Raw genomic sequence first — 19,430 nt, forward strand, 5'->3', positions numbered from 1 at the left:
CGACTCATGGCTCTCTCCATACTGACTTCCCCTCTGCTAACCCACCCCTCTTTATCAGGTAGCATCGGACTGACTGCGGCGATTTTTGGAATTCACGTAAGGGTAAAGCTGAGTTGAGGTACTTGTAGTTTGAGATTAGTGGGATGTATGTATGAGGTTCACAGTCATTTACAGCTATGAAAAGATGGAAGTGAGCTGTACGACTGTGGAAGGGGATTCCAGTCAGGTTCCTCACTCCTAAGTGCCAACACCTTGTCTTGTCCTCCACAGTCCAAAGCTAGACCTTATGCAGCTATGACTCCATGTTACAGCACCTGGCTCTGGAGGTATGTGACCTTCAACCACATAGGAGAAATAGGGTTTAAAATGCTGGGAGCCAAGGGCACCTGGGTGGATCAGTCAGTTAAACATCTGCCTTTGGCTCAGGTCATGATCTCAGGGTCCTGGGATCCTGCTCAGTGAGAAGTCTGCTTCTCCTTCTCCCTTTGCTCTTCCCCCTGCTTGCGCTTGCTCCCTCTCTCTCTCTCACACACAAATAAATAAATAAATAAATTTCTTTTAAAAAATAAAAAATAAAATGCTAGGAGCCAGAAGCTAGTCTGTGGAGAAACCTTCCAACCATCAGACCAGTAAAATTATAAGTAAAGATTTTGTTTCTCATAACGCCTAGTCAAAAGTTGAAGTTTTTCCCTCTGTCAAGAGTACATGTAATATACAACATACACAATTACAGAAGCACTTATAATTTTTTTTCTTATCAAAGGGAATAGAATGTAATTGAATTTTCCCAGAATTCCTCTGTTCAGAGGGCACACACCTGTGTTCTTACTATAAACAAGTATGTTGGGTAAGAGATCACATGGAAATAAAGGATGGCAGAAGATTTTTCCTAATTTAACAGCAATTCTTGCACACTATTTCCAACAATGAGCATGCCTGAAAGAAACCTTTCTAATGTAACAGTAATGAAGGGGCACATTTTGCTAGGCCATGCAAGAGGAAGACAGTGATTGCCCAGTGAAGAAGAGATCAAAGAATAAGAGAGTGAAAAGATGCAGGACAAAGCAGGGTAACAGCGATGTGTCCGGCGGTGAATTGACAAACATGTCATTTCTCTGGATTTCGTGATGCTTATGGTATTTGCTGCTTTACATTTGAATGAACTGTGATTTTCCATTCACGCCTGTTTGCACAGTTTTTTTTTTAATTTTTTATTTTTTATAAACATATATTTTTATCCCCAGGGGTACAGGTCTGTGAATCGCCAGGTTTACACACTTCACAGCATTCACCAAAGCACATACCCTCCCCAATGTCCATAACCCCACCCCCTTCTCCCAACCCCCCTCCCCCCAGCAACCCTCAGTTTGTTTTGTGAGATTAAGAGTCACTTATGGTTTGTCTCCCTCCCAATCCCATCTTATTTCATTGATTCTTCTCCTACCCACTTAAGCCCCCATGTTGCATCACCACTTCCTCATATCAGGGAGATCATATGATAGTTGTCTTTATCCGCTTGACTTATGAGGAAGTGGTGTTGCACAATTTTTAAGTCATTTTTCTTTCAAAACTTCCCCGCCCTGGATTATAGGGTTATAGATTCTGTATCGATTGTAGGCTCCACGATGAACCCTCGTCTGAGAGAGTGATGTGGAAAAGTGCAGAGCGCCAGCCACTTCGGAAAGGCAGAGGTCCCTGTGGGGAAGAGCCAGGCACTCCCAGCAGGGCTACCTTGAGGCAGAGCTTAGTGGGGATCTGGGAATGAGGGAAGTCCCCCAGGGCCTGCAGTCCAGTCCTGTTCTAGAAGGGGTAACTATGTGCTGACTAACCCCTTCAGCATGACCTTGCGCGATCAGGTTCATTCTTGTAATAATAAAAGCAGCTAATATTTACTAAGTGCTTTGTATGTGCCGAAAAATGGGCTTAATTTGATCAGAGTTCATCCTCATGATGATCTTGTCTTTTATAACCCTCATTTTTTGGAGGGCGCATAATGCTTTTTGTTTTCCATTAGTGGTTCCTACTAAAACAGTGGATCATGTATAGACTGCCACCTCTATGCTTAGATATTCTAAATCATTAAATCTAAGGTGGGGCTAATAAATTAATACATGTATGTGTATATTTTAAAGTGGCTCTCCTGATTCTGCTGCTGCCTATTAGAGTTTTGTAAGCATCTGCTTACTCTATGGGGTTCCTTCTGCTCAAGGACCCTCTAGCACATTAGAATCACCTGGATAGCTTTAAAAACATACCAAAGCCCAGACCCCACATCAATTAACTCAAAATCTCTGGGTCAGGCCTAGGAATGGTGGGGGAGGGGGACAGTTAAAATCATCCTAAATGAATCTAAAGTTCGGCCAGGAATGACAGCTATCTCTCTAGCCTACAAACAGACTGCAAACCATGAAACCATTGTTATGAAAACAGCAACAGAAAAATAGAAAAAGAATATATACTGGTCTCTGTGCCTGTGTCCTGGCACAGAGCTCATTAAAACCCTTGTAATTTTCCTAAGTGATAAGAGCATGGGGAACATCTTCTGTTCTAATATTTGGTCTTCGACCCTGGGTCCTGACACAGAGCTCCTAAATCCCTTGGAACTTCCTGGGTCGTAGCAGTGTCTTTTGTTCTAATGAGGGGACTCTGGGTGGGCTCCTGGATGGGGGCTGCTCACCAGAAAGTCCAAGCCATAATTAGAAGCTTGGAATGTTCAGGCCCACAAGTCTATCCTCCAGGAAGGGGAAAGGGGCTGGAAATGGACCTACTGATTGATCAGGCCGTCAGGGAGAAACCTCCATAAAAATCCCGAAAGTACTGGGGTTCAAAGAGCTTCCAGGCTGCCGGGAAGGTGGTAGAACCCAAACTCTCTAAGGGGACAGGAGCCCAGGATTCTCCCAGACGCCCATGTGTGCAGGACACCCCCACACCTGGTCAGAGGGTCATGAGGATGGTAGCAAGATGTAAATAAAGGAGAACACACAGACTTTCCCCCAGATAATGAACTAAACAAAATATATAGAAATGACCATTAGTCACCTTTTCACACCAATAAAGACACCCTTGATGAATTTTTCCCAAGATAAAAAACAGTAAGAGGACAGTATGTTAAAAAACAGCACTCCTCATTTGTATATGCTTTCGTATGTGTAGCACACTCTCGGGAATGTGAACTTACTGGAACCGAGCACCGGTTTGAACTATCACCCCCGCTTTAGAAGGAAGAAAGCAAAGGCTAGAGAATAAAAGATTTTCTGGTGAAGTTTTCCTGAGCAAAGCTAGTTTCTCTCTGCTCTTTCCTTGAAGACTCTATTAGTCAAAACGCAATTATTTGGTTTCTTGACTCTTCCCCAGGAAGCTGTGAGCTTTTGAGGATGAGCCTGTATTTTATTTTAAATGTCCTTTTAAGCCAACCTGGCTTGTCAGCATGAGTGGGGGCTGGGCAAAGGGGGCTGATAAGTCCTGTCTGGAACACATTCAGACCACCCCTGCTCCGGCCAGCTGCTTTAGGCTTTGGGCTCCCCTACCTTCTCCCTGCCCCTCAGCTTGGTCCTGCAGACAGCTGACTGGCCATCCTGGACCCCTGGGTCAGTGAACTGTCTGGATTTGTCATCCTGGCTCTCCCCCCAACGACTGGTTTCCGTTTGTACATGTGGGCATTACCTGCCGGCTGTGGACAAGGCAGTGGGGGTTACAGGCATCTGTCCCTGGGCTGACCAGCCCGGCTCAGCCAGAGACAGGCGGTGAATAAGCCCGAGGTGCGATTAGCTAGCTTCTCACAGGGCTGGTGATCCGACCTGAAGCTGAGCAGGGCCAATTTGTTTTCCAAGACCTGGTGGCCAAAAATACAATGTTCTCTTTAGGACACTCGCAGTGTTAAGGGAAGTCCTGGAAAAGCGCCCTGGGTTGGGGGCTGGCCCACTCTGCTTCCTTGATGTACAGTCTTGGTCTTTATTTAACTTGATGAGACATGAGAGGAGACAACAAGAGATAAAGTGGGAGTCGGAGGTAAGGAGTCAGGGCCCCCGAACCATGTGCAATTACAGCAACAGCTAAGGACAGAATTTTCCTGACTAAGGAATCATACCAAACGCCAACCAGGAGGAGTTCAGGAAAAGCCTCAGATGGACAAACCAGCCACGTGACTACTTGAATCTCCCATCTGGGAGACTTTTTCCAGAATTCTTTCAGATTCACAACTCATTATTTGGAAATGCCGTACACACTTTTCAGACTGCTGTCCAATTTGGGTAGACTGCTCTCAAGTTTCTTTTATGATGTATTGCAGATAGATTTGCTGTTTGTGGTAAAACTCCAGCTATGTGCCCTTCAAACACAAGAATTCTGGAAAAATATCTCATTCCCAGAAACCACTTGAACCATGTTCACCCCGTCTGCCAACGAGGTGATGAAGAAGCAAGAGCGGGAGCCCTGGAGGGTTCTGTCCTTCTGTGAAGTCAACGCAGGGCTCTTCGGCGCGTCTTCCAAGGAAACGTTCCTTCAGTGAGCCCAGACATTCCATGAGGTGGGGTCAGGGGGGAGGGGTGACCACATGGCCCTACACTGTTTAGCTATTACAGTTCATTAAGGGATTATATGCTGCCAAATTATGCCCCAAAATACAAAGGCCAGCTGTATGTCCTTGGTTCCAAGCAGTGGGTTGAGCCAGCTAACTGAGATAGCAAAACCACTCAAGTTGACTTAATGAGGGAAACTCGGTTAGAAAACCGTCAATGGAGAAAGAGCTAGTGACTCCCCCTAGAGAAGCAGTCAGGGGGAGACTTCCCCATTACTCCTCTGCCTTCACATCCCCCAGTCAGGTTCACATTCTTTTTCTCAGTCTCGGCTGGGCAAGTCCCCATGGCAAGTGGGATCTGGCTTTATGCCACCAGTCTGGATGGATGGATGGGGAAAGCAGACGTCTCATTTCCCTGCTGTGGAGTGCTCTGTACCCCCAGCCAGTGGACTCAGAAGGGCCACCCTCCTGCAGAAAAATGTTCTCTCATGAGAAAAAGAGGCTGAGTGTGGATGTCTGACTTCAGAGATTGCTGGGGAAGCCACCGAAGGAGAAGGAGGTGAGGACAGAGACTCAGGACAGCTTGTCAGTGTCCTTCCCTCCTTGTCTCCTGTCCCATGGCCACTTGCTCCTTACCAGCTGGTCACCACCCTCACCACATGGACACACACACACACACACACATGCACCCACATGCACAGCTTTTGAGAAAATAGCATTTCTCCTGTGAGAGGAACATGAACCCATGGAAAGAGTATCCTTGTCTTTTTAGCCAGAAAAGCCTTGTTCTGTCACAGGGCTCTGTCATTTACTAACAACGTGACTTTGAACAAATGATAAACCTTCTCCGAGTTTCCATAACCCCATCTCAAAATGCTGACAAAAGTACCTATTTTACCAGTTGTTTGGAAGACTGAATTGCATCCCGTTTATGAAGCACCTCTCACGGTGCCCAGTACCTAAAAGATGATGCTCGATTAATGTCAGCCCCTCCGCCACCATTACAACACACTTCATAGTACTCAACATGTGACAGCAGCTTATACTCCTTCCCCACCATCACCGGCTGATTTCTTATACTGCAAAGAAATGTAAGAAGAGCTTCAGGTCCCACCTGGTAGACAGCCCTGGAGATGCACCATGGTTTCAACATCAGCTGCAGGACCCGAAGGTGTCCCCCTCGACACGTCCTCAGCACCCGGGAAGTCAGGCCCCACACCAGACGGTCCCAGCTACATAGCAGGTCTTCTGAGCCCAGCGGCCCTGCAGCCATGCCAGCTCCAGGCCCCGCCTTTACCCCTCTGGTCCCAGGCCCCACGTATAGGGCTGTGTTCTTTTAGTAGTAACACAAAGTTCAAATGTCACCAAGATTTAATCAGGCAAGGGAAAAATGCAGTCAAAATAACTCTGTTTCCTCTGTCCTGCTCTCCTCTCCTCCTACCTTCCCGCTACCCTCACTAATCTGCAGGGACTGTTTTCCCTCAAGGATTAGCAAATAGCTCCTAAATCAAGATGTTTTCTCCCTGTCTCTGGGAACTAACCAGGGACAAGGTAGAAATAAGCCTCTCACCCTGCAGACAATCGCACAATCCCTCCCTGTCAGGGGACTGCCGCAGACACAGAGTGGACTTTGGGGGCAAGTCAACCCCAAACCGAGGGAAGAGCATTAGCCCCGAGTCATCACTGGGTTCTCGTGGTTTCGAGATTCCATCCAGGGCGAGAAGCAAAGGGGAAGGAGCTCTGGCTTGCCCTGCCAACATTCCCAAGGCATTCCATCTCTTCTCTTAACTCTTTAAAACTTAGAGAGCCAAAGAGTTTCTGCGTGGTGAAGCAGGAAGGCCAACTTTGTATCAACACTGGAGAGACTGCTATTTCTGAGGGCACTTTACAGAAACGCACGCATTTTCTTTGGACATTTCCCAAGTTTACGTTAGGATTAAAGGGGCTGTAAGAAAACCTATCTATCAGATTTAATATCAACATCTGTGATTTTGGAGGAAAGCAGATAAAAGAGGGAAAGACAATGTATCTCTCCATAATGGGCATTTTCTGCAAAAGCTCTTGTGACTCTATTATGTGTTAGATAATTCCTATGAAGACCTTATGCCAAGGGAAGACACCTCGTTAAACAGGGTACAGCTATTTGCCATATCTATTAAGTTTTTTGAGTTTGGGTCATTTTTTTTTTTTTAGATTTATTTATTTATTTGAGAGAGAGAGTGCCTGTGAGTGTGGGCGGAAGGGTAGAGGGAGAGGGAGAAAGAGAATCTTAAGCAGACTGCACTGAACATGGAGCCCGATGCAGGGCTTGATCTCACGATCCTGAGATCATGACCTGAGCTGAAACCAAGAGTCAGATGCTCAACGAACTGAGCCACCTAGGTACCCCGAGTTTTGATCATGTTTGACCCTGTTTGAGAAGGGCATCTGCCTTCAAATTCAATAGGCTATCTATGCCAAAAGATGGGATCCCAAGTGGGGAGGGCAGGCAACTTGTAGGGGAAAATTCAGTCCCCACACAAGCTGTATGGTGTCAAGAGAAGAGGTGTATTTAGTCTCTTATTTCCACACACTCTGTCAAAAAAGGTGATGGGGTTTTAAGGACTCTTTCTTGCCTTTCTACAAACACCCCATTAGCGGAGGTTGTTTTATTAAGACAGAGGAAGGGAAGATGGAAGGGAGGGAGGGGGGAGGAAAGGAGGGGGAGAAGAAAGAAAGGAGCAAAATTAAAAAAACAAATAGTGTGTGGAAAATGATTGCTCCATTAACATTAGTTAACCACCTTGGAATTCTCGAGAAAAAACAAAGGCAAGCTACATCAGCATTAGCTTTTGCCTGTGTCCCCGAGCTCATGCTCTCCATTCTCTGGGGATTTTGGCCATGAACCAGACTCTTATCCAAAGCATGTAATTATGGAATAGATAGGGACAGTTTTAAAGGCACTGTTTTACTCTATGATTAAACAATGTGACTTAAAAATTTTTTTAAGTTAAATATGTATATTTAGCTTATGGTCTGGGAATCTTTTAAGTATAAAGGTACCATAATAGGCTTTTAAAAACATGCCTGAATATAAACATATTGGTTCCTGAGAACAGCAAGACTTACTCAAACTGCCCTGAAATCTTTATCACAGACACGTCCTCTGCAGAGCCTAGTGACTTTAGCAGATGTGCTGATGGAGGACACCACCCAGTGTCTTCGGCTGTCTCTGATTCTGCCCTAGATTTGAGATCAATCATTCAGACTTTGACAGGCAGCTTCCCCGATGGCAGATGGGAGGTTGTGCGTGCAAACAGCACCATGACCATTGACCATGAAGCCCTGTGCTTTGAAAGGGATTTAGAATGCTCAGAGCAATGGGACACATGTGTGTGTCTCTGTATGCATGTGTGTCTGTGTGTATCTGTGGGTCTGTCTGAGTTGTGTGTCTGTGTGTGCATCAGGGGGTAGGAGGAGGAGAGTACAGGGAAGAGGGTGGTGGCGGTGGGCACGAAACGCATGCATATCGTGAGGGAACAAGGACAGGACCTCAGGGCTCACCAGGCATAAGAAGGGCCTCCATTTGCCTTACTGACTCCTACCTCTTTCTAACCATGTTCTTTATTCTTTCCTGGAAAATAAAAAAAAATCGGGGTTTTCTGGGCAGTGTAGCACTTAGACATTACTCACAAAACTTTAAAGAACGATTTAAAGAATGATGAAATCAGTGGTCTCATGGGAGCCCAAGGGGTGATGAAAAGCATTTGATATACCAGGAAGGCATCAGAAAGAGCAATTACAGAATCACCTCTCCTTTCAGAAGACTTTTTGCTCCTGTTTGGGGTGAAGAGAGTCTGAGGACTGAGTCAGTTGGCAGGACTGGCTTAGTTGCTGAGTGCTGGCCTCCTGTATGCCTTGGGGGAACAACACTGGGAGATGCAGAAGTCTTGATCCTGTGGTTCCATATTTGGGAAGGGACCAAGACTAGAAACTCTAAATCAGGTGCTGACCTTGGGAAGGAGGTGGGTGTGGCCAAGCCAGGAGTTCCCGTCCATGGCAAGGGCAGCAGAGGCAGGTGGGGCATTGCCTGGGACATAGAGCCGCCTTGGGGCACTGACTGCACTGCCACCCCCACCCCTCCCAGCTGTGCACCCTACCATGCAACTGTTCATCATCTTGCCTGTGTCTACCTCTGCCTCTGGATTTTCTGTCCCTGTGCGTTCAGACTCTCATTCACTGTATTTGTATAAACAGAGGAATTCTTTTCAAAGCAATAAATACCTTTGCCTGACTCTAGGGATGTTTTCAGACTAATTACCGCCTCGAAAAGGACTTGGAAAAACTCTAAGTTGAAAGTAGTATATGGCACAATTAAGAACAAAATTTGCAAATACATAAAGATACAGGAAATTGCGTGCACACAGAGAAGTCTATTTATAGCAGCCCGAGAAATAGATTCAGAAATGTATTCTAATGTAACCCATCTTAATTATTCAGTGATTATTTACTGCCTATTTTAGAAAATGTCAGCCCTAAGATGGATGGAGAACTCCTATGCTGTCTGTCAGGTGAAAGTCAGCTGCTGGGAGGCAGAAATACCATTTTTTAAAAATTCTCTTGGATGCATTTTGATATCTTTTACTGACGGAATCTGAAGGTCAAGGACAGTTGCTCCCACATCAAAGCCCAGTCCAGTGGAGCTCCAACACCAAGACATTTCAACCAGAATGAAGGTCTTACTCCAACCAGATCTGTTCTTTTGGAAGGACAGGGATCAATGGGCAACTTACTCCAAATGAGCCCGACAAGATGCAGGAAAAGAAATGAATCCACAACAGGAAGGGGAAAGCTGGGGCTTCTTTAGAAACACCCAACAACCCTATTTCCAGGTTTTGGAGAAAGCAGATCCCTTTCAGTTTTGCAGTTACCATTTCTGTGCCACATGTGGACATTTTCAGTTCTTAGCTACTAACTCACATTTTAATTCTACTTTCACCTCCTGACTTCCAACACAGGACTCAAACTTGGGCTTAAATTTATTGCACATTTTGTTCTTTCCTTCCATTGAATGCTTTTGTTATTAAATCCCCATGTGCGACCAAATGCTGGTCGGGGGCAGAGCTGGAAGCTTCATTCTTTAAGTGAAGGTGGCCCATACTTCTTTGTTAGTATTTTTTTTTTTAAGACTTTATTTATTTATTTGACAGAGAAAGAGTGTGAGCACAAGCTGGCACAGAGGCGGGCAGAGGGAGAGGGAGAAGCAGTCTCCCTGCTGAGCAACAGTCCAGTGTGGGGTTTGATCCCAGGACCCTGGGATCACAACCTGAGCTGAAGGCAGATGCCCAACTGACTGAACCATCCAAGCACCCCTTCGTTAGTATTCTTAAAAAAAAAAAAAAGAAAAAAAAAAGAACCCAACAGTAGAGATGTAATTTACAGTCCATACACTCCATCCATTTAAATAGTGCAACTGAATGGTTTTATAGTATATTCATGGGGCTCTACAGTCATCACCAGAATCTAAAGTTAGAGCATTTTTATCACCCCAAAAAGATAGCCTGTACTTATTAGCTACCATCAGCACTCCAAATTTTCTCAGCCCTTTCCCAGCCTCTGGCAGCCACACACCTACCATCTCCATACATGTGCCTCTTCTGAAAATGTTATATAAATGTGATCTTTGTGACCGGCTTCATTCATTTAGCATAATGTTTTCAAGGTTCATGCATGTCAGGGCATGTACCACACCTCATTTCTTTGTCTTGGTGAATACCCTTCCACTGGATGGACGGATCACATTTTCTTTATCTGTTCACCCACTGGTGGGCATTTGGGTCCTTCCCACTTTTGGGCTATCAACCATAATGCTGCTACAGACACTTAGGGACCAGTTTTTCTGTAGATGTATGTTTTTCACTTCTCTTGGGTAGATCCCTAGGAGGGCAACTGTGGGATCACATGGTAAATCTACGTGTAACCTTCTGAGGAACTGCCATGGTGTTTTCAAGGCGGCCACACCAGCAGTTGTGAGGGCCCTAATTTCTCCACAGCTTCACCAACTGCCTTAGTGCCCGTCTTTCTGATTAGAGCCATCCTAGCAGGAATGAGGTGGTAGTGTTCTTGCTTACCTAGTCAAATTCTACGACATGTCTTTCAGTCGAGGGGATGTGGTAGCACGTGGAAAGGGTGCCTCTCAGGGGCTGGCTGCTGTCCCCCTGACTGTGCCCCATGCTTGCTGCTACAGATGGACTCTGGGGAAACAGGACGGAAGGTGCAGGAAAGCCCAGCATTTCCTCTTCTGTCCTCAGCTGCTCCCTCCACCATGTCTTCCTTCCCATCCTGACCCTCTCATACCCACCATCAGGGGCAAGAAGTCCAAGCGCTTTTGGATGTCCTCATTCGTCTCTTTATCGTCCTAGCACCAGCTCTTTGGGAAAAGGATATTCAGAAATAGCACTGGTATGGTTAAGTGAGTGGGCGACAAAAGCAAAACCCAAACAATCTTTTGAAATCCAGAGGCATTTCAGGGCTGCTCACTAACATATTTAATCCCATATTTGGGTCTGGAAGATGTCCCAACTCTGACAAAGAGTCATCACTGCATCATCATTCCTCAACCTGAGAACCCAAGGGGCCCATTTATATAAAAGCTAGGGAGCTCACTCTGTTCATTTGGGAGTATTATTTTAGAAAAAAATGCTTGTCTGTGTATATAAAAATATTTTGGGTCCCTGGGAAAGTAGAGGAGAGGCAGGAGCTGCCCTCTGGCTTAAGCGCTTCCAGAAAGGCATGCCAAGAGCTATGTTTAGAAATATTTCCCCATGCTCCACAAACCATTATACAAGTAGTCCTATGGCCTTAAAAGTGATGTCATCCTATCAATTACAGTGGTTACGTAAGTTAAGTTCTCATATATATGCCAGACCCCAACAGAAATACAATCACGGCTGTCTGAATTCAATCAGTCCAGGCCCTGAATGAGAAATTAAATGCTCTCGGCTCCTCTTTTCTTGATCTCTTATTATTTGGTTTCCATGGAACTTAGTGGCCAAGGATAATTTTTGAGCCTCTATTTAGCAAGCATGTGTTTATGAGATCATGGCCTTCCGTGAAAACAATAAATGCTTTGTTTTGTTTAGGAGTCCCAGAACAATGGTTTGGGGACTGTCGGGAGTGAAGGTATAAGGTTGGGGGTCCTATTCACAAAAAAGGAGGTTTGCTCGCTTGAGAATCCCTTCCATCTTCTCTCACACAGGAAGATGTGCTAATTCTCACAGGAGAGTTGTTGACAGATCATCAACACTTGCCCTCCACGTAGGAACTGAGAAGACATTAGAAAACTTGTCTCTAGGAGCTGTGAAGAGGTCTGAGGATAACTCAGTGAGGAGGAAGTTAAGGTTTCTCCTCCAGACGTAAAAGGAGGCACATAGAACTGAGGAAGACATAAACTGGGATAAGAACACTCAGTTTTTACCTATTGTTTAAATTCCTTTTAGACCTTTACTCAGTTGTGGATATTACAAAGTTTATAATATTGTGTTACTTATAATATATTAGAAAATTTTTAAGACAATGTGTTATTCATTTCCTCAAAAGTCTATTTCCTCTCTAAAGTTTTTTCTAACTTAGCAATCTTATTTTTTAAAAAATCCTTAATGTTTGAACTTAATAGAAATGTAATGACTACAGGATGAATAAAAATGTGTATTTTATATAAAAGCATAGGCTTGTGGTTTTTCCTGCTGCTCTTGGGTGACCTGCCTTCATAAAACCGACTCTGGAGTGGCTTAAGTTTCCTCACAGGAAGTTCTGTTGTTCTTGTTTTGGCTTCTCAAGGAGCAGGCATATTAGGTGGGGTTAGCCCTCCATCCCCTTTCTTATTCAGTAATGAAGACATGACACACAACGACAAAGACAATGCGGGAGGCTTGATGAATGGGAATGGAATGGCCTTCCTAATGTAGGTAGGGTCAGTGCAGCTCTGCAGGTCACAAGCAATTTGGGCGAGCTAATGACTTTGGGAAGCCATTTTCAAGGCTACATTTTTCTCTTGCTTCCTTAGAATACTTTTCTCAAGGGGGAAAACGAAAGCGGAGATGTAAAAGAAACCAGCTGGGAGACTATTCGCTGACCACCACACTGTCCCATCCCAATGCTCCATATCATTTGTATCACAGAGTCCAGAGGTCAGGACTTCAAAAAGCCCAGAGCTACGTCTGACTCAAGAGACCATATTCCAACATGACCGTGGCAGAAAATCGACTCTATTCTAGTCCGTCCCATGTTCTGAAGTTTACAAAGTACTTTCAGGAAAATGCATCCCTACAATGACAGAAAACTCCAAAATGCACAAAACCAAATAAAAAGCAACCACAAGTTCTTTACTTGAATTGGTCAATGGGTATTGGATTAGTCCATTGGCTGGAGTTTGGTATTACAAATTTTAAGTGAGCCAAAAAGTAAATCCTTTGATATATACACAAAGTTAAGCCTGTTTTAGGGTAAGTTTATTGATGTGGTGAGTTTCCCTAGACTACCATGGAAGAACTCAATACCATACTTTTCTCATTAAGACCTCTCTCTCTCTCTCTCTCTGTTTCTCTTTTTAAGATTTATTTATTTGAGAGGGAGAGAATGAGAAAGAGAGAAAGAGCGAGCATGCAAGAGTGGAGGAAGGGGCAGAGGGAGAGAGAATCTCAAGGACTTCCCCCTACGCACGAATCAGACATGGAGCTTGACCCTAACTTGAGCTGAAATCAAGAGTTGGATGCTTAACTGAAGAACCACTCAGTGCCCCTTTCTCATTAAGATCCCTTATAGATAAAAGTATTTATTTGGAACGCTGCATTTTGGAACCATTTAAATTAGCCTGACCATAGGTAGCAAGATCTTTTCTGCATCCATGGCTGACCGAGGATGCAAGGATGGTAGGGGTGGGTTAGGATTTAGCAACAGAACTTGGAAAACCAAGAACTCTGTTGGGGTTGGTGGGCAGTCTGGGCGAATTATGTTTAGGAAATCAGGACAGTGGTCATAGACATCCAGAATGGGGGCCATGGCTGGATGGAAGACTGAAGGAGAGCCAAGCAGGCTGAACCCAACGTGTAGGTGTGCTGGTGAGGAAAAGATGAGGCTCTGACAGGTACCTGTGTGAACCACTTCAAATGCCCCCTGTCTGGATCTCTTCTATGTCCTGCCAGTCTCTGAGTGGCTAAGTGAAATATTTACTGAACCCAAGGCTCAGTGTGTCCCTGAAATTGCAGGAGGTCCTCTACCTCCTTCAGCAATCCTGCAATCGGTGAACCAGGGAAACAACCGATGAAACAAAATATAATGCCTTCTAACGACTCAAGAGAAGAAATGTAATTACACTTGTGCAGGCCATGAAAGCCTCTGAAAATCTATTAGGAAAACTAGCTTAGACTTTACCATTGGATTTGTCACAAAAAATAGAATATAATAAATTTTTTCCAAAAAAAAAAAAAAACAAAAAAAAAACCCTCCGTGTGTTATATAATTTGAGGCAAATTTCCAGGAGAGAAGGAGGAAATTGGATCGGGGTATTGGTTATTTCCCCCTTGTTTCAGAAACAAAGGTGATGATTTAAGATTCAGCAGGAAGGGGATGCGTAGGAGCTAAGCGCCTTCTCCTAGTGTCTCTTAATAAACCAAGGACAACCGCCTCATTGTATTGCAGCTGGGACCAGGCTTCTTGTTAATTAAGCACCGGTAATAGGCAGGTCTGAGCTCTCCTTGGTGAATTTGAGCACAATTAAGCGGCCCGAGGTGCTCCTTCTAGGGAGCACTCCACCTCCTCCACCAAAACTCAGGATGAATCTCAAAACGTGAAAACCAGAGCAGCGCACGTGGCAGAGGTTTTGTGACACTGAATGTGTGTTCAGAGCCCAGACTCAGGTTGATAATCCCTTCTTCACTTCCAGTGGGACGCACGAAAGCATTCCCCTGTCGGCTTTCACACTCCCAATCCTCCAGGTTTCAGATATTTATTTTTTTATTAGGTTAAAATATATATAAATTTACCATTTTGACCCTTTTTAAGTGTACAGGTCAGTGGCACCACATCCCAGTGTTGGGCAAACTTCAGCATCAGCCATTTCCAGGACTCTTTTCATCTTGCAAAACGAAACGCCTGTACTCATTAAATGCTAACTCCCCACTCCTCGCAGCCCCTGGTCCCCAGCATTCTACTTTCTGTCCCCGTGAATTTGTGAATCTGTCACACATGCTCTCGTCATGTGAGTGGGAGCATACAGCGGAAGCAAGCAGGGTCTGTCCTTCTGTGTGGGGCTTATCTCGCTTAGCATTGAGTCTTCAAGGTCATCCATGTTGTAGCAGGTGGCAGAGTCTGCCTCCTCTTTAAGGCTGAGTGATGTTCCACTGTATGGCTAGACCACATTTCATTGGCCCATTCATCTGTCAATGGACATTATGGTTGTTTCCACCTTTCGGTTGTTACAAACAATGCTGTGATGAACTTGGGTGTACAAATATCTGATTGAGTCTCTGCTTCCATTTCTCTGGGTATTTACCCAAAAGTGGAACTGCTGGATCATATGGTGAGTCTATCTCTGATTTTTTTGAGGAACTGCCATTCCATTCCGTACTCATCTTTTCCATCTCCTGCTGCTGCCCTGTTCAGTTCCTAGGCCTTTCTGGAGGCAGAACAGGACTTTGCCCACAGACGGGCACAGCTGCTGACATCTAGAAGTTGTTTGTCCCAGTGAGACCCCTTCATTAGGTGGCCCCGGGGTAGACCTACACATCTTTGTGTGCAGGAGCCTCCCTAGCCCTAACCTTTACCATGTCTGCTGGATTTGCGTCCTCCTTCCCAGGCTGGACCTGAGGTCTCTCTCTGAAGTCTAGCTCAGTTATTTGCGGCCAAGGCTTCTGCAAGGCCTTCAGAATTCTCACTTCTGGGACATGGTGCTGGCCACTCTCCTTGTCATGCCCCATGGGGCCTTAGTGTTCAGGTAGGCAGGTTCCTCTGCTGAGGGCTGGGGAAAGGGAAGGAAGTCAGGAATGGCTGGTGTCCACTGAGAAAATCACACTGGTCTAGGGTATCTGGGGGCTGACCGAGGCTGTGGCCCCATGTAAATTACCCTGAACTTAGGCTTGTGTGTGTGAGTGAGGTTTAGGCATCAAGACATGAGAAACTACCAGACAGGGGTGAGGACCCTTCCTGATTTGAAGAAGGGGCCCCATCGCAGAGCAGGGTTAGGAAGAGTGAAGCGGGGCATTAGGACTACAGGCCTAGCAGGTTCCAGCCTCTGTGGGAAGGTAGACACAAGTCAGAGTCAAGAGCACGACCCTTGGGTTTAGCCTGGGTTTAGGAAGAAACATCTACAATCTGGTACATGTGGGTCCCAGCCACTGGATGCCAGGCTTCAGGGCCAAGAGAGCCTGCCTGCTAGTGCAGGGCATCTCCCAGAACTATGCAGCCTTGCTCAGTGCCACCTGAGCAAGGAGTGGAGTCCTGACAGTTTGTGGACACCTGCAGCTGGTAAGAATCAGCGAAGTGGCCTCTGACAGGATGTTGCCACCTGGCTCTCAGTGAAGCCCCTCCCACCCCCACTGTACCTACTGATGACAGGGGAGCCACCTGTGGCTTTGGATGGCTCTGTTGCCTGGCATGGCAAGTTGGCAAGGCCTGCCCGGACCCTGACCCACGGGCTGCCAGCTCCCTGTCCCAGGCATCAGCATTTCAGCTGACTTATTGGCACCCTATCCACCCCTGTCCCTCCTTTCCCTCAGACTCACGGTGGCCCACCCCAGCAGCTTGTTAGAGTCGCCAGGGTAGTCTTCATGAAATGTTTTGACTTGAGCTCCCCTCTTAGAGATGCCAGTTTTATCCATCTGGGGAGGGGCTTGGTGTCACTATTTTTCAAAAACATACCAGGGGTTCTAACCCCTGGCAGCCCAGGAAAAGAAGCAGCACAGACGTCTCTGTCCTGCAGACAAGTTCCTTGGAGTCATGTGGTTACCAGTTGTCACACTGTAACCTGCCTCAGAAACACAGATCTCTGGTCGGGGTTGGGTGCTGGGTGGCTCAGTTGAACATCTGACTTTTGGTTTCTGCTCAGGTCATGAGCCCATGGGTCGTGAGACTAAGCCCTATGTTGGCCTTAGCGGGGTGCCTCCTTGAGGATTCTCTCCCTCTGCCCTTCCCCCACTTGCTTGCGCGTTCTCTCAAATAAATCAATCAATCTTTTTTTAAAAAACAAACACCCCCGGGACGCCTGGGTGGCTCAGTTGGTTAAGCAGCTGCCTTCGGCTCAGGTCATGATCCCAGCGTCCTGGGATCGAGTCCCACATCGGGCTCCTTGCTCAGCGGGGAGCCTGCTTCTCCCTCTGCCTCTGCCTGCCATTCTGTCTGCCTGTGCTTGCTCTCTCCCCTTCTCTCTCTCTGATAAATAAATAAAATCTTTTAAAAAAAAAAAAAAAAACAAACCCCTCCTCCCCAGATCTCTGGGCCTCATTCCAGAGTTTTTGACTCTGTAGACTGGGTGTCAGGCCTGGGTATCTGCATTTCTAACACAGTCCCCCGTAAGTCTGAATCTCTGGTCCTGAGACCACACTTTGAGAGTCACTGATCTAGGCCTGCCATAGCCCTTAATTCTCACCATCCGGCTGACTGACAGAAATGGAAGCGAGTGGGGCCTGTCAGTTGACTGTGTGCAGGTTGTATTCTTCAACAGCCTCTTCAAAAGCCCTGCGTTCACCTTGGAGTATCACGGGACGGAACACTCTGGTGGGATCGCAGGTCCGGGGTGGAGACTCCAAACGCGAGATGGAAAATCAGCACTTAAAGACCATCCACGCGACTATTCCTCATCCCTGTCCTGAGAGACTAATTGGAGAATTAAAAGGGATGGAAGTTTCCTCCCTTCACGAGGATCACATACGGACTTGAAAAGCCTGGGTATTAGTAACATGTGTTTATTTCTAAATTAAAATGGTTTCTTAATGATGAGTCCTTGGGCTCCCCAAAGGCAGGAATGAAGCAGCCAAACCGAGACCCTGAATCACTCAGTCCTTTGTCCTTGAGGCTGGGAGGCCAGAACGTTCAGAGGTTACAAACCGCCGTCAACAAAGAGCATTGAGACTCTTGTTTTAGAAAAGAGTGACTCATCTTCGGGTCATTTTCTTGTCTATCTGCCCTCTCTCTCCACTCTTCCCGAACCGTGAGGAAACTGCTCTTCTTTATCTCAATGCACAAAGAACACAAATGCTGCTGATCGCAGAACCCGACTTCCTGTTAAGGAGGATATCCTACAATTTAATGGAGGAAGATTTCTAAGCAAAGCAGAAAGTCAAGTGATTTTAGAGTTTGCTTCCCACCTACAATTAACGAGGCTACAGCTGTAAAGGAAGAGGGAAAAAAATTAAATCCCTCCAAGGCAGGAGCTCTTACTATCATCTGTGGCTGAAAAATAAATACTTCATGTTTTTTTCTTAAAGAAGGAGCTCTAAATCTAACAGAAACAAAATACTTGTGATAGGATAGAAAATGAAAAATATCTGATCAGACAATAGACAAAGACTGGTGTCCCAGGCCTACTTATTTAATTTCCCACGTGTACAAAACAGAGAGGGGGATGAAATCATCTCTTTCCTGCCTAAAGGCCATGATCTGCCTTCCATCTGTGCAGAGGACTTTTTTGTTTTTTTTTTTTTAAAGGGTGATACACAACCTATAAACATTCCTTTTTGGTCATGCAAGGGTTACGGATGTTTTTAAGACCCAAGACTGTTTCAGGTCTGTAGGAGCTCCAAATTTGGCAAATGTAAAAGTCTCATAGCAGACTCTTTGACCTTGGGAGGATGTCAAGAAGGGAGAGACTATTTCAGAGGGGATTATATTTTAAGTGTCCACAATATGCAAGGAAGGAATGCCTTTCGGAAAGGACATCTCAATGTGTTATGTTCCTTCCTTTCTCTCTTATAACCTCTCTTATAACTTCCAGAAGGAATTCATACCTTGTTGAGTGCACTGGACGCTCACACTGATCTTGCCTGTATGTCTGTATAAAATGGTCAGGGTAAAGACAATAGATGGGTATAGGGACAGTCGAAGAGATGGATGATAGATAATATCTGAAATAAACAAGGGAAAGAAAAGTAATCTATGTCCACATGCATCAGTTCAGATATGTCAGTCTTATTACTCAAAGTGTCCTGCATGCTCCCTGGTGTTTGCACTATCTGGGAACCGGTTAGAAATTCAGATTCTCGGACGCTGCCCCATGCTCCAGACCTAAAGAATCAGCATCTGCATTTGACAGGATTCCTAAGTGATCTCTTGTCCACTGAAGTTTGAGAAGCCCTGCTTTTGAACATAACAGCCTAGAACGAAGAATAGTGATTTTTAGGGACTTATTATGGAAATCTTATTAGCCCACACGAAATCTTAGGTGGATACCTAGGAACGATGTCAGAAGTGTTCTGGTGAGGCAGGGGTGGGGGATCGACGTCTTCCTAGTGCCCTCCCTGGCACTTCCCATCCCCACACCTCTGTGCAGCAGCTGTCTCCTCTTCTCTGGGGGCGGCAAGGAGTCCCAGCGCGCATACCCTAACACTTAAAGCTTAGAGAACACAGGCCACCACTTAGAGTCCTCTGAACGACAGCTAAGCCCTGGGCATCTTACAAGCACTCAAGCAATAGCAGATGATCATTAACAATTGATTTTAAAGCAAGATGATGTACCAAAGTCGAGCTCAGAAATTGCACAGAAGGACCCGGGAGGAGAAATCAAGAAAAGCAGGGGGATAGCGTACTGAATACGAGAGGAAGACAAGAAAGACAAAGAGATGGAGAAAGGGAAGAGGCCCCAGTCGTCACGGGCTGCCAGATAAAATATAGGGCACCCAGTTAAATTTGAATTTCGGATAAACAACATCCTTACACTAAACAG

The 19,430-nt window shown here is 45.7% G+C and overlaps 1 protein-coding gene across 3 annotated transcripts in view; it reads right to left on the minus strand.

The window, feature by feature from the left end:
- Positions 1 to 19,430, minus strand: part of FRMD4A (FERM domain containing 4A) — a 450,500-nt gene that overhangs the window by 275,287 nt on the left and 155,783 nt on the right. The gene's annotated exons all lie outside the window — the stretch shown is intronic.

The sequence above is a fragment of the Mustela putorius genome, unplaced genomic scaffold (assembly GCF_011764305.1).
Source record: "Mustela putorius furo isolate JIRA1106 unplaced genomic scaffold, ASM1176430v1.1 tig00003913_pilon_pilon_pilon, whole genome shotgun sequence".
NCBI classification, from domain to species: Eukaryota; Metazoa; Chordata; class Mammalia; order Carnivora; family Mustelidae; genus Mustela; species Mustela putorius.